Raw genomic sequence first — 15,819 nt, forward strand, 5'->3', positions numbered from 1 at the left:
TTTGACCCCTAATTGTGTCTCGAGTCTCAATGCAATGTCAACATCTGGTCTCAATCTCTTTTCAATCCCACACCAATGGCAGAAGCTAAATGCAAGGAAGATATGCTGAGGAAGCAGCCACTGGTAGAGAAGAAAGACTGGAAATTCAGGGAGAACTGAACCTGGGGATGCCTGATTTGTTTTGTTGTGCACCCTCTCTGGAACTGGCTGTGTTTCTGCTGATGGATTAGGGCTACAAACCTCAACACATGGCCCTCAATGCCCTTCTCCTTTTGCCGGGCCTCACAGTACTATCCCATATATGTGTCCCTGAAAAAACATTAGCCCTTGCAAGGGGACTACTAAGGGAGTGCAAAGGGACACCACTTTCTGATCACCTTGGAGTTTTGCTTTTTCTACCCCTGAATCTGTCCGGAAACTTGCCTTCCCGAGGAAAACATCTTCAATGAACCTACCTACGTGCCATCTCTCCAGCAAAATTTTAGGTATAATTTCTTAGAGCATGTGGGGTGCACTCTTGAATGTGAGCATTTTATCTTCTGTGTTTGGTGATCAAAGGCAGATCTTTTATTCCCTTGAAGAGCTTTTGCTCATGTTGTTTCATCAATTTCCCAGTTCTTCCAGTTCCTCCCCTTAGCCTGAAAAGTGATCTTTAGGTACCAGGAAAGAGCAATGGGGTTGGTCCTCCTGAATCACCCCTACATGTTAGGGTTGAGCCAATCTTGGCAAGCTACTTTCTTCCCAGCCAGGAGAGCTTGAAAGGAGAGACCTGGGAAAGGTCTAGAAAGGTGGCTTAAAGAACTCATAGGGGCAGGGATGCACAGTCTCCATGGTTACCAAGCCTGGCAGCCTAGCCACTTCCTCCTTCCAAGGCAACCCTTCTGTGTGAAGCACCAAGAGAAAATACTCGGGGAGCTCAAACCCAATTCACCCTGAGAGCAGTGAGAGCAGTCATATAAGTCTGCTCCTCACAATGCCAACAGCAAAGTCAGGGGTTACTGGGGCTGTGGGGGGAACAGACATGGAAAGGCACTTTATGAATATTTAAGATTAGAATGAATTTAAACAGTGACGTCAAAGTGAGAGTTCCTGCACCCGCTGAGTTATGATTTCTTTTTGCTGTTTCTGTTTTCTCTTGAACTGACATCACCTCTGTCTGTGTGGTTCCTGGGTGCCTGGACAGGGCTAAAGCAGTAAAGACACAATTGGGCTGGGACCCAGTTAGGACAACCTCCTTGTTCTACCTGAGCCTGAAACTCTGGTTTTCCAGGCTCCAGATGGTGATCATGATTGTTAAAAAGCAAGCATTATCCCTGTTAATGAGGATAATAAAGCTGAACAATTCATGAGCACCGACAGCATATGGAGCACCCTACAAAACACAGACTTACCCGGCGTTATCAGGAAATGAAGTTTTTCCACATCAGTGAATTTTCTGGAAAATTAGGGCTTACACATTAGCGTCAATTTTTTTTTAAAGATACTTGCCATTTGGGATGGAAATATGTGTCAAGTATGTAATACAATTTCCTGTCTTGCTAAATAGTTTATCAAATGCGGCATACACCATTTTTTTTTTTGGATGTCTCATTATTCAATGCAACACAGAGGGTCTTTATTGGGTCATCCAGAGCAGGTTGGGGTCTTTATTAGGACAGTTAGCCCACTTTGCCTTGACTTACAGTCAGCAGTATGCCAGCACCTGCACGTGACCATAAGCTCCTTAAGGGATAACCAGGCTTCTCATCCTTGACCTTGTATCCCCTACAGCTTTGCCATCAAAAGGTGGTCCCCAGAAGAGCAACTCAGCACCACCTGGGAAGTTATTAGAAATGCAGACTCTCTGGCCCCATCCCAAACTGTTAGGTGAATTAGATACTGAATTTTAACAAGATTTCCAGGTGATTCACATGCACATTAAATGCTGAGAGGGATTATCCTCCAGGTGTGCTTCACTTGCCCCAACCAGCTATCTCACCATCGCCTAAAAGTACCTGTTAGGAGCACAGGGTCAGGGCAGGAGGCTGTTCAGACCCTAGAATCAGAATCTCCTGAGAGTGAAGCCCAGAAATCTCTTTACCATACTCCAGGATGATTCTGATATGCACCAATACCAGAAGAGTATCTAGCCCTATGCTTTGCTCATAAGGAGCAACTCAGTAAGTCATTTTTGTTTTACTCAAATACTTTATTTCAACTTTATCTAAAATCAAATCCAGAACTTTTGCAATGCCTTGTAGAGGGTTGCCTCACACCAGAACCATCATTTCTGGAGGGGAAGAAACTATCACTTCAGGCACATTCCAGAATTTTGGCCTCATCCAGCCATTAATGCTCCAACATCACCAAGGATAGAAGGCTCAGAGAACTTGAGTTTGCAGGCAGTGGGTAGAGGGGTGCTCTTAATTACCCAGTCCAGAGCTCTGCACTGGTGCCATCAGGTCTGGGCACAGCAGTATCCCCTCTGGAATTTGAGGGGGTTCCCATATACTGGGAGCTTCAGTGCCTCTGGGTGAAGCAGAGACACATCCGCAGGTGTTCCCAAACTAGCATGGCTTCCTCCTGTAAGGGGCAGGAATGGCCACAGAGCAGGTTTTCCATGATCCCATGCAGACGGGGTAAAGGAGGAAAGAGAGTCCTGGAGCCCTCCGTGGCTTTTGCAGGTTTTTACTGGGATTCACCAGGTACACAGCAGGCAGGGGTACTGGGGGGCCGAGAGGCTAGCAGGCCTCCCAACCCCCAGCAAGTCTTTACTCTTTCTGGGCTCTCCGGCGTTCTCTCTGCTTCTCTGCTCTCGGCTTCTCTATTTCTGCTGGCGTCCCCGTGATGCCATCCTTAAAAGCCCAGTCTTAGCCCAGGTGAATCCCATCTACAAATGCCCACACCCTATTCCAGGTGCCCGCCATCAGGCATGCATTCAGGACCGCAGGGTTCCATCATCTATCCTAATGGCGGGAGGGCAGAAAAGCCTGATACTTTTTACCTTATCCTACATTCCCGTCTCCCTTCCTGCTTCTGGGCAGCTTCTCCTGAGGGTCACCAGGCACCAGGAGCCCCACCTGGAATGCAGTCAACCTGGGCTGGGAAGAGGATGGACCGGGCTGCTGAGAGAGAACTGGTTGTGAACACCCTGCTTCCAAGTACAGATTGTAGCACAGAAACTCCACTCCTAACATCAAGCATCCCCCAAGGGGTAGGAAGTGTGGCCCGGGGAATACCAGTGGTCTTCAATATGTCTTTATTAAGTTGGGTGGAATTCTGTTTTACATGCTTTTCCTGCCTCCTAGACTAGCAAGCCAATAATAGTCCGTACAATCTCACTCATTTTTTTTCTTTTTTTTAAAGATTTATTTATTTATGCATACAAGAGCTGGGGCACAAACCAGAGATGCGGGGGGATGAGAGGACTCCCCAGAGACAGAGTAGGGAACAGAACAGGCAGATCTACTGAAATACACTGCTGAGGGGAGCAGCAGGCAAGGCAGGAGAGATCTCGCCCCTGGGTGAGACCTTGCTGGGGATCGAACTCATGCTGCAGAGGCTGCATATTGCTTCATAGTGCAGTGCTAAAACCTTGCACCACCAGGGAGGCCCTGCTTATTTTCTAACACAGTGGTTAAGATCTTAGCTTTACTAAGTGAAAGAATCCAGACACAAAAGGCCACATATTATATGATTGCATTTACATGAAATGCCCTGACTATACAAATCCATACAGACAGAAAGTAAATTAGTGTCTGCCAGGGACTGGAGGGAGCAGGGTACAACTGCTAAAAGATGGGGGTGATAAAATATGGGATTAAATAGTGGTGATAGCTGCACAATCATGTGAATATAATTTTAGAAAACATTGATTGTACATTTTATAAGATGAAGTAATGAATTATATTGCAATTTTTAAAAGATGTCCAGCTTTAGAATCAGAACATGATTCAAATTCCACCTCTGACACATCTTATCTGTGTTACATTGGACAAGTTAATTAACCTCTTTGAGAACCACTTGCATGGTCTGTACAAACGATAAAAATTCCTGTCATTGGTTTGTGGCAAGATTTAAATAAGATAATTTTTGTAAAAGTACCTGGTATATCATAAGCATTAATAAATGGTTGCTGCTAGATTTGAACCCAATAATTCTCAAATTTAAATACTTAGAATCACCTGGGGAGCTTGATAAAATGAATACCCCTTAGAATTTTAAGCTTGTAATTCTGTCATGTAACTTCAGAATCTGTATTTTCAATAAGCTTACAATTCTGATATAGACTGCCTGGAAGCAACACTGAGAAATAGTGTTTATATTCTTGCTAAATGAAAAAATTGATATAGCATTTTAAGAATTATGCATTACCATCACACTTAGGATGTAGAATACTGGAAAGAACATCCCTCCCTTTCTAACAGCATGAAAAACTTGGACAATAGGCAAATTGACAAACCCAAAATCTAATGAAACTATAGCATCTACAAAGAGATGAACATGAGTACAGCAGGTCTTCAAATAATGTCACAGTTTCCAAGAATCTATTGACAAAGTTAAGAGGACTTATGGTACTTCAGGCAGGAGCCATTGAACCCAAATAAGAATACTTCAGCTAAATTTTTTTTATTATAAATTTTATTTTTATATTCCCCATACAATCACGACTCCCTTATTTTGACCCCAATCCCTCCCCTCCCCACCCCCCAACCCCCATAGAGTGTCTCTGGTTCATAGTTGTTTGTTGATTTTGATTTTTACTTTCTTATAGTTATTCTTTTTCCTGGTCCCTTATTTAAGTTTTCTAGATCCCTGCTATGAGTGAGACCATCCGGTATTTTTCTTTTTCTTTCTGGCTTATTTCACTGAGCATGATCCCTTCCAGTGCCATCCATGTTGCTGCAAATTGCATGTGTTTATCTTTTTTGAATGCTGAGTAATATTCCATGGTGTATATGTACCACATCTTCTTGATCCAGTCATCTATTTTTGGGCATTTGGGTTGTTTCCAAAGCTTAGCTATTGTAAACAGTGCTGCTATAAACATAGGGGTGCAGGTGCTCTTTGGAATTGATGTTTCTGTGTCCTTTGGGTAAATACCTAGGAGTGGAATTGCTGGAAGCTCTATGTTTAGTAGGTCCAGAAATCTCCACACAGCTCTCCATAGTGGTTGGACCAGTTTGCACTCCCTCCAGCAATGCAGGAGAGTTCCTTTTTCTCCACATCCTCGCCAACATTTGTTGTTGCTAGTTTTTTTAATATGTGCCATTCTCACTGGTGTAAGATGGTATCTCATGGTAGTTTTGATTTGCATTTCCCTGATTACAAGTGATGTTGAACATTTTTTCATATGCCTGTTGGCCATTTGCATTTCCTCTTCAGAGAAGTTTCTTTTTAGTTCTTCTGTCCATTTTTTGACTGGATTATTTTCTTTGTTTTTGTTGAGTCTCATCAGCTCTTTGTAGATTTTTGTGATCAGTACTTTATCATTTTTAACAAATTCTATGGTCTGTTTGGACTAGCAAGACACTATAGAACTCCTGGAACACAGGGAAGAATTTATACCCTCTCTGAGGCCCTTCTCTATAGGCCTCATTGTGTACACAAAGATTGGGAATGGGACAAGAGTCTTGGGGTAGCATTCTATGTGATACAGGTGTCATAGTGGGAAACACAGGAAGCTCCACCTAGATCCTTACCCCCAGCCCTCCTACAGCACAAAAGCCTTAGTGTTGATTGAAGGGCAAGAAACTCTGTCACACTTAAGGCACTAGTGAAAAAGTCATTGTAACTGGGGAAGGGATGTGGGGGTGGCAAATTCTCTAGCCATGGGAAGGAGTAGGAATATGTGCTGGACTCAGACCCACAACTAAAAGTAAAGGGTGAGCACGGAGAAGGCATCACTCCCAAGACCTGGAAGTACAGTTCCTGCCCACAACTGAAATTTAATCAGAACAATAAAGAATGCTTCTCTCTATTCCCCATTGCCATGCTAACAAGCATCAACTTACAAGTGATCAGAGTCTACTGCTGAAAGAGTTGCAAAAGCATGGGAAAACCCTCAATGAAATACAGCACAAAGTGAAGACCTAAAACTAAGGGTACAGTAGACATCAGGAAAAGAAACCTTCTAGCAAGCTAGCCCCCACCTTAAACAAACTCACTAGAGGAATCTGAAACCTGTTTTGTACTGAAAGTAACCATAGCAACAACAAGCCCCAAACTGGTTTAACTCCTGAGTAGGCTAAATTAGCATTTAACACCCACATTAAATGCTAAGAATAAGGAAAGGCATGCCCATTTCCAGGTGTAACAACTATTTAACCAGGTCTCTATCCCACACAAGATGTCTGCTTTCATCAAAAAATTACAAAGTGTACAAAGAAAAAACAAAAACATTGTCAAGAGGCAAATCAATCAACAAAAGGAGACACAGATATAATACAGTTATCAGAACTATCAAACAGGGAATTTAAAATAACTGTGATTATTATGTTAAAAGACTTTAGTGGAAAAGGTGGGAAATATGCATGATGAGATTGGCAATTTCCAGAGAGAAGAAAACTATAAGGAAAAATCAAATGGAAATTCTAGAAATGCAAAAGGCAGTTGCCCAGGTGAAGAATGATTCCAATAGGCTTATCAGTAGACTTACAAGGGTCAAAAAAAGAATAAGTGAATTTCGGCCAAGATAGGCTAAAGATATTACCCATACTAAAACCTAAAGGAGGGCCTCCCCGGTGGTGCAGAGGTTGAGCGCTGGGTTGCGAAGCTGCCCGCAGCCTGGGCAGCACAGGTCCGATCCCCGGCTGCTCCCCGGCCACCAGAGAAGGGTCCCACGTGGTGCACAGACCTCTCCTGCCACCCACTGCTCCCCTCAGCAGGGCACTTCGGTCCTTCTGCCTGCTCTGCTCCCTGCTCTGGCTCTGGTGAATTCTCTCGCCATCCCGCGCTTCTGTACCCAGTGCTTGTATAAATAAATAAATCTTTAAAAAATAATAAATAAATAAATAAATAAATAAATAAATAAAACCTAAAGGAAAAACAAAGCTTTAAAAAAAAGGAAACAAACAGAATAGAACACCCAAAAATTGTGAGCTAGATCAAACAGCCTAATTTGCATACCATTGGAAAACCAGGAGAAGAGAAAATAAGGCAGAAGAATATTTGAAGAAATAATGTGCTTAAAATTAACTTCATTTGTTCCATTTTCAGTGTTCTTCAATTCTTTTTGTCTAGAATCAAGATTCTGTCTGGTATTTTTGGTTTGGTTTGATTTTGCCTGAAGAACTTTCTTGAATATTTCTTATAGTTCTAGGTCTGATGGAAGTAAATTTTTTTTTGTTTATCTGGTAAGATAGATCTCCCTTTATATCTCCCTTCCCTTTATATCTCCCTTCCCTATATATCTCCCTTTATATATCCTTTACATCTCCCTCATTGCAGAAAGATGTTTTTTCTAGGTATGGAATTCTGTGTTGACTTTTTTCCCCCTTTCAGCACCTTCAGAAAGCTGTTCCTTTAGTCCTCTGGTTTGTATAGCTTCTGATAAAAAGTCTGCTGGAACTGTTATCCTCTAAATGCAATGTCTGTTTTCCTTAGTTACTTCAAGACTAGCCCTTCTTGGAGCTTTAAGCAGGTGGAATGATATGTGTAAGGGTGTGTTTGTGTTTCAGCATTTATCCTGCCTGGTGTTCTCTGAGCTTCTTGGACCTGTGATTAGGTGTCTTAAGTTTGGCTCTGTGTTTGGTCCAAAGGGGATGTAATTTTTCAGTTGAGAACTAAAGAATGAATAGGTCTTAGAAAAGAATAAAGAGGATTCTGAGCAGATGGAAAAAATAATATGATTAATGACATTAAAAATAAGGAGCTATCCTCACATTTTGGGCAAAATGAAAGACCATTATCGCTAAGTAAAAGGAATTAATGGGAAGGTGTTATGGATAAAGTTGAACAAATAGGAAGAGGGTGTATTTTGGAAGAATATGTTGCCCACATTAAAAATGTATTCCTTTTTATTTTTACTGTGATATAATTGACATAAAACATTGTGTAAATTTAAGTGTTCATTTGATACATTCACATATTGCAATATAACCACCACCTTAGTATGAGTTTACACCTCTATCACATCATTTCTTTTTTAATTATCATTTCTTTTTTGTGGTGGTAACAAGTAAAATTTAATCTCTAGTACTTTGAAGTTTAGAATGCAGTATTGTTCTCTGTACTCATTATTCTATGCATTAGATCTCCAGAATTTATCTAGTAGTTGCAAATTTGTATCCTTAACAACATATCCCCATGTACTTAGTGTTAGACATTGAAGGTTTTTAAGCATAGGAATGATATAATTGGATTTAATTTCTTAAATTCTTAATCCATCATGACCATCCTGCCTACTAAGCAGAGAGTATATTGTATATAATGTCTTCAGAGTAAAGGATTTACACATATCCTTAGAATCTTAAGCTATGGGCTTTTTTCTTCCATTTTTCTTTATCCAGTTCCTTCTATCACCTAATACATACCTCTTAATCTCCCTAGAAAACTTACCTATGTTGGGCTTCCCCGGTGGCGCAGCGGTTGAGCGCTGGCTTGCGAAGCTGCCCGCAGCCTCTGCAGTGCCGGTTCGATCCCCGGCTGCTCCCGGCCACCAGAGGAGGGTCCCACATGGTGCGCAGACCTCTCCTGCCGCCCGCTGCTCCCCTCAGCAGTGTACTTCGTCAGTCTGCCTGTTCTGCATCCTGCTCTGACTCTGGTGAATTCTCTCACCCTCCCGCGCTTCTGACTGTACCCAGTGCTTGTATGAATAAATAAATAAATAAATAAATAAATAAATAAATAAATCTTAAAAAAAAAAAGAAAAAAGAAAACTTACCTATGTTATAGTCTATTATTTAGGGTCTTGGCAAGTCAATATCCTCTTTTTTTCCATGCAGTTAAACTTTATTTCTCAGCCCACCTTGTCATGAGATGTAGCTATATGCCTGGGCTCTGGTCGACATGAGGGGGAAAAGAACTATTTTTATTGTTCTATATCATTAATATTTAGTAGTACTGATTATAGCATTTAATCGACCCTGATGAATATACCACATTGTAACTAATATACCTAGTTACAACTAAACTAATTTTTAGATGATTGGTGAATTCCTTGGATTGACATATTTTGTGAAAATATTTTTATATCACTGCTAGGGATTTCAGAAATAGGAATAGAATAGTAAAAGGTTATACATTTTCCAATTCACACAACATTGAGAGCCACATATTACTTTACCAATCTAGCTCTAGGGAGTCCCTAACAAAATTCCTGGGATTTATGCTCTTAATTAAGCATGGCATGTTACACAGAAAGTATCTTGCCTTTGAAATAGGAAGACCACTATTCCAGTTTCCGAGATGCTACTAGCCAGCCTTGTGGCTTCAGAAAGGTTTCTTAGCATATGGTGTCCATTTTTATCTGTAAAAGGAAAGATACTACCAGTACTCCAGCACAGATATGTGGCCATATCTGTAAAACACATTGCTGTTATTTCAACAATTCTTTTCCCTTCCCTGTATGGGCACCCTTTTTCAGAAGACTTTGCAAATCCCCCAACAAAAGGAGTGGAGTTTGTTTCCCCACACCTTGATGCTGCATTCAGCCATGTGGCTCTTGTGTTTCTTCAGTCACCCTTGCCATAGATATGAATGTGCCTGCAGTAGCTTGATGGGAGAGAGAAGATGTGGGTCAGGGCTGAGTAGTCCAACTGAGTCCATCCTAGATCAAGGTCAGCTGCAAGTCGAACCAAGATCCATATGGCCACAAGCAAAAACACATTGTGCACAACCAAGACATCATGGATACTTGTTACTTCATTGCCGGCATCACCGTGGAAACTGATAACAGAGCGTCTGTGAGACTTGGCTCTCACAATCTGTAAAGTACTATATAAATGTAAACTAGTAAAGCTCAGAAGTATTTTTACTTTTACATATTCATAGTTTATATATAAATTTTATATATATTATATTTATTTTACATATTTATATTTTAAATATATAAACATATAGTTATTTGTATTTATGTACATCAAGAAAATTATATCTAATTATAAGTCTAGATAAAAATTATATATGTATGGACTTCCTGGTGGCACAAGGGGTTAAGACTCAACCTATGAAGCTATCAGCAGCCACTGTAGCACGAGTTCGATTCCCCCACCAGGGAGCTAACCCACATGGCGCAGCAGACCTCTTCTGTTTCGTCCCCTGCTCCCCTCAGCAGTGTGTTTCAGTCAGTCTTCCTGTTTCGTTCCCCACTCTGTCTCTAATGAATCCACTCACCCCCCACACCTCTGGCCTGTACCTCAGCTCTTTTATGCATAAATAAATAAATCTTTTTAAAAATAATACATATATATGTATAGCCAGGAAATTACTTATAATGTAAATATATATTATTTTTATATGTCATTATACCAAGGAAATTTGTGTGTGTGTGTGTGTGTGTGTGTGTGTGTATCTCGAAGGACTGACTCCCTTGATCCATGAGCTAGTAGAACCTGTGAAAAAAATCTAAGTCCTGATTCAGAGGATTATGGTATCAAAGTATGAGTTGGACAGAACCAGAATCAGTCTAATCTACCCCGACACCTGTGTATGAAACCTGTTGTTTTCTCCAACACAGTCTCTTATATGTGTATCCACAGACTTGTTCCCTCCAGCACCAACATGCTTTAACAGTTATAAAAACTCCACCCTTATAGCTTGTCATCTTTCTAGCAATCCCTGTGTGGATGACCGAAGGGGTGGGGTCCAGTTCCATCCTTCTCAACTGGCTACTAATCTGTGTTGGTATCTGTCAGCGATGCTTTCATCGTGCTGTGATTTATAATTTTGCCAGATGTCTTCAACATGCAGCCACTTCACAAACTAAAAGCTGCTAATGCTGTATCATTTATCACATTTTCCTACATACTGCATTCAGACCCAGCTTAATGCACACAAGGACACACTCTGAATATAGGAGGGCTGGGCTACAAAAGCTCATATAGTAAGCATCCTCCTGTATTTCCAAAGGAATGGAAAGCCACAAGAATAAATTGGAAGAGAAACCAAGCAAGCTGTTTTTTATTTGCTAAAGGAAGGAAGAAATTATTTAGCCCGCTTCAGGGCTGTTTCAGGCACCTCTCACATTATTATCGCTGAACAAATGCTTATTATTCTTCCTAACAATGAGGTAACCCAAGATGGACCATTTCTTCCTTAAAAGGAATAAGGAGTATTTCCAAGTCCCATGTCTACGTCCTAAATGGTATCTTCACCTTAGCAGCTGAAGAATCTTTTCTTCTCTAACCTAGAAGAAGGCAGGAGGCTGAGTACCTGTCTAGATAAATGACAAATCAGACATGACATACATACAGACCCATTACTTCTGTCATATTTCTCCTCTTAACTTTTCTCAGCAATTAAGGTTTCCATGAGCCTCCCACTCCTTTTCAAATCCTGCTCGTGAGGCAGTTGTAATTAAATCCCCTTGATTTCCCAATGCTGTCTTTATAAAATAACTTTATCTTAGAAAAGTTTCTTTTCTAAATTTCATCCAACACCCTTTACTGATTCAGTCTGTGATGGTCAATAAAATCTTTTCCTCCATTTCTTCTGTGTCTACATTCAGGCCAAGCATGCCTCCTCCAGGAAGTCTTCCCTAACCAACTAATCCAGCTTCATTTTGTTGTCCTTTTTTCTCTGAGTTCCCATAGTCCCCTACACATGCCTCTATCATAATATTTACCATGTTGTCTAATAGTTCATCAGGGTCCTATTGTCACCCACACTTAGCCTACACAAAGAGGAGAGGGTCATGCCTCTGTTGACTTTGCATCCATGGAACCAGTTTTGCCAGTAGAAATCTGAAAAAACACTGGCCAGTTACCTATACATTCTCACAGTAATTACCTGTTCCCCTTGAGAGTACTCTCAATGTGCTAAGCCTAAATCCTGCTAAATCACTGTTAGCATCACAAAGATAATAACATACCCTGATTTATCTGGAGATGAGCTTCAAGGAATCTTGTGAAATTTCAAGTTATCTAAAAATCTCTGAGTACTTGGTATGGAGCCAGATTTCTACTAAGCACTGTGGTAGGAGAATAGAGGAAGGTAATAAGAAAATACAAACCTAGGGCTTGGGCAAATAGAAATGTTTTACCTAGCTAGAGATTAAAATATATGTATATAAAACACAAATACACTCTACATCAGATCTGAATGCCAAATAAGTCACATAGATAATAACTAGAGAAAAAAATTCCAATAGGACAAGATTTCTGGAAAAGTTGGATAACTGGAAGGGTTTTCCAGACAGCTTTCCAAAGGAACTAGAATTGGATCTTGCAGAAGAGAGCAGGATCTCAGCAAAGGAAGGGGATGTAGCAGATGTAGCACTTGCAAGGAATGGCATAAACAAAGGCAGGGAGACAGGATCTGTAAGTCTTTTAGATGCAGAAAATAATGAGTACACTAGGCTAGGATGAAAGCCCTGTGATGAGGAATAATGGGAAATTATGTTCCAAAGCCAGACCAAATTATCTTCGTTTTTTTCCCCAATAAAAAGAACCTTCCAAGTCACTTACTTTTAAGAGGCCCCATCAGATCTGTGTCCTCTACGGGAAATGAGCACTCAGCTGGGAATGTACGCATTACCATAACTCAACCACCACCAATTACTCCTCAGGAGCACCACATTAACTCTTGGTGAACCAAAGGTTATTATTGCCCTAGTCTGTGCCTTATCTAGTTCAATCTGTAACAGGGTGGTCCCAAGGAAAGGGGGAGGTTCCCTGCCCCACCCAAGGAAAGGGGGAGGTTCCCTGCCCCACCCAAGCGAGGGTGGAGCCGGGAACCTCCCCCTTTCCTTGGGACCACCCTGTTACAAATCAACCAGTATAAACTGAACACCCACTGTGAGCCACAACTTGTACTGAACTCCATAAATCACTCAAAAATAAAGGTGATAGAATTCCTAATTTCAAAGAATGTATGTCTTATTTTTCTTTTTCCACCCTTCTCTCTCTTCTGACACAGCCTTTCTCAGTCACCAGCTGGGGCCATCTGCAGAATACTGGGTAGTAGGTGAGAAGACTGAGGCCAGTTCCCTAGGAGCTGACCACTGGGGCCAAGGTCTCTCTTGATAGGGGATCTGAGTGCACATAATCATATAGACATAGAAAAAAAGGCAGAAAATGCACCAAAATGTTAGTAGTGGCATGGAATTATATATTATTTTACTGTCTTCTTTATATTGTTCTTTATTTTTCATATTTTTGTAAAAAGGCATAATGGTCAGAAAAAGGTTTTATACTCAAAACAACCCTTTTTATTTTAAAATGAAAATTGTTGAAGATTTCTGCTTTCCTTACTCATCCTCATCACCAGATGAGAGTGCTAGTTTCAATGTCCTCACAGTTTTCTTAGAGACATTTGTGTTAGGACATTATTTTTGGAACAAGGCAATGTTCTCAGTTACACAGGTGCACCAGAGTACTGTCTTCAGTTTGCTTTCTGAGACCTCTGCTTCCTTCAAGGTTTATGAGGAAGGTTCTAGTTTCTCTCTTGAAACAACTGCTTTAGAAAGAAGGAAAAGAACTGTGGTGGGGGCAGAGGGGACTCACAGTTACTATCTGCCACACATAGAGCACAGCATCTCATCATCTGTGATAAGTGATATCACCACCACTCTACAAAATAATAAGTCTTGAAGTCAAGTCCATTGCCACACATCTTGTAAGAGCTAGAGACCAGAATTCACCCCAAGTCTGCTTGGTCCTGATTCCTCACTTATTTATCTACAGCTCACTGACTTTAATGAGGATCTGTCCATATCCTGCAGCTCAGCAAATTTGCAGGAATTAATCACTGGGAATGCTTTGGATGTGATGTGGAGTCTGCCAAGAGTGAGCAGAGAGGACAGAGACTGTGTTTAACACTGAGAGTATCCCAGGGCCCACTGACTTGGGACATGTTTGGGGTTTTTGCCCATAGAAAGAGTAGTTGGACTAGAGGTTTCCAAAGGGCTTTTCTGCTCTTAATCCCTGCTCCCTCCATATTCACCCATGTGGATGCTCTCAATGCTAGTACTATCAACTACTCCTGCAACAGATCAACTACTGCTTCCAGGGAAACAGAGTCCTCAAAATAGTTCTCTGTGCTCGCCTCTCCCAGAATATGGATAAAGTCGACCACATTCATTGGAGTACTGTTCACCAGCAAAAGACCAGTGGGTAGAGGACTAGTTAAATAAGTTATGGCATAGCCATAGAATGAAAAGCAGGACAAACATGAAAAACAATAGGGGGATTTCTAATTCCATACTTTCTATTCTGGGCTTCTGCAATGCCATGTGGTTATACTTCCCTTCTCCCTGGCTGTCCCATCTCAGTCTCTTTTGCTGGCCCTTCTTTCTCATCTCAACCTCCAAATGCAGGGTCCAGGATTCAGTCCTGGTCTTCTACCTATATTTATTTAATCCCTGAATCTTTGTTCAAGGTTTAAAATGCCTGATGACACCCAAACTTGTCTCCGACCCTAGCCTAAGCAGTGCCCCCTCCCCACCACCAATACCCCCCAGATTCAGACATCCTGGTGAGACATGAGCTAGGCATTCTGAGTTGAACTCACCTAAGCAGAGAAAGGCAATCACACAATGCTAACCTCTCCTTCCCCAACACCCCCCGCCCCAACTGCAGTAAATGAAAAGCATTCATCTAGTCACTCAGGTCAAAAACCCTGGAAACCCACATCCCACATTCTGTAGATTCTACTCCCAAAACATAAGTTATCTATTACTATCTTCGAACATGTCATCTGTCATCTGCTTCCTAAGAGGGCAGTAGCCACCTGGTCTCCCTCAATTTCACTCTTGCCCCTTGACAGTCTTCACCACTCAGCAGCCAGAAGGATCTTTTTAAAACAGGACCCAGTGATTTTATATGTCACTTAGAATAAAAGCCAAACTCCTCACCACGGCCCCAGGGTCTAATGGGCTCTCTCCTGTGCCTGTCTCTGCCACCACACCTGGCCTCATTCTGCCCCAGCCACATTGGTTTCCTTCCAGATCCTTCAACCTGCCATGCAAAACCCCACCCCAGGCCCATGTAATGGTCATTTACAGGATGCCACTGGCAACATGAAGGAAGTGGTTCTTTTCTGCCTCTAACTTTGACCCTTTTGTTAAACAAAGGGGTAGCAACAAACCCTAGATTTAACATCAAACTACTGCTGTCAAGTATGTAAAGAAAGTCTTCATTCAGGACATCATGAACTTTCATATGGGACCCCATGGGAAAGATAAGGGCCAGATCATTCATTCCCTTAAAAATCTTTACAGCATCTTAACGCATATACTAATAGATAATATAATGCCATAAACTTAATTTCCTTCAACAAGAATGATTCAGGGCCGATGATGACCTAGGCATCATTTGAACATACAAATAAATAGGACTGGGTGCTTGGTTCCCAAGGAGCTCAGTCCGGGGGGAGAGGGGAAAAATGTATTATTCTGGTACATTATAATGGAATAGTCATAAAACTACAAATCCCAGAAAGCCTAGGGTAATTCTGTCTGTAGGAATCCAAAAAAGGCTGGCATTTCGATGGGATGCAGAATTTGGACTGGGTCTTAAAAGGTGAGCAGGTACTTAAGTCAACAGAAAATGAAAAAAATACCAAAGAATAAATGATGTAGACGTGTCCACAGGACCCAGCAAGCACCTTTGTGGCTAGGTGAGAGCAAACGAGTGTGGGAAGGTGGGAAAGGTCAGATCCCAAAAGATCTAAATAGCAGAT

At 41.4% G+C, this 15,819-nt stretch overlaps 1 long non-coding RNA gene across 2 annotated transcripts in view; it reads right to left on the bottom strand.

Annotated features, from left to right (window-relative positions):
- Positions 1 to 15,819, bottom strand: part of LOC119241359 (uncharacterized) — a 63,226-nt gene that overhangs the window by 44,422 nt on the left and 2,985 nt on the right. For both annotated transcript variants that reach the window (XR_005124303.2, XR_008551176.1), the window contains exon 2: positions 8,864 to 8,979. This is a non-coding gene — a long non-coding RNA (uncharacterized LOC119241359). The remainder of the gene's footprint in view (positions 1 to 8,863; positions 8,980 to 15,819) is intronic.

Source organism: Talpa occidentalis, unplaced genomic scaffold (genome assembly GCF_014898055.3).
Source record: "Talpa occidentalis isolate TD23 unplaced genomic scaffold, MPIMG_talOcc4v2.1 talOcc4.12, whole genome shotgun sequence".
Taxonomy (NCBI): Eukaryota; Metazoa; Chordata; class Mammalia; order Eulipotyphla; family Talpidae; genus Talpa; species Talpa occidentalis.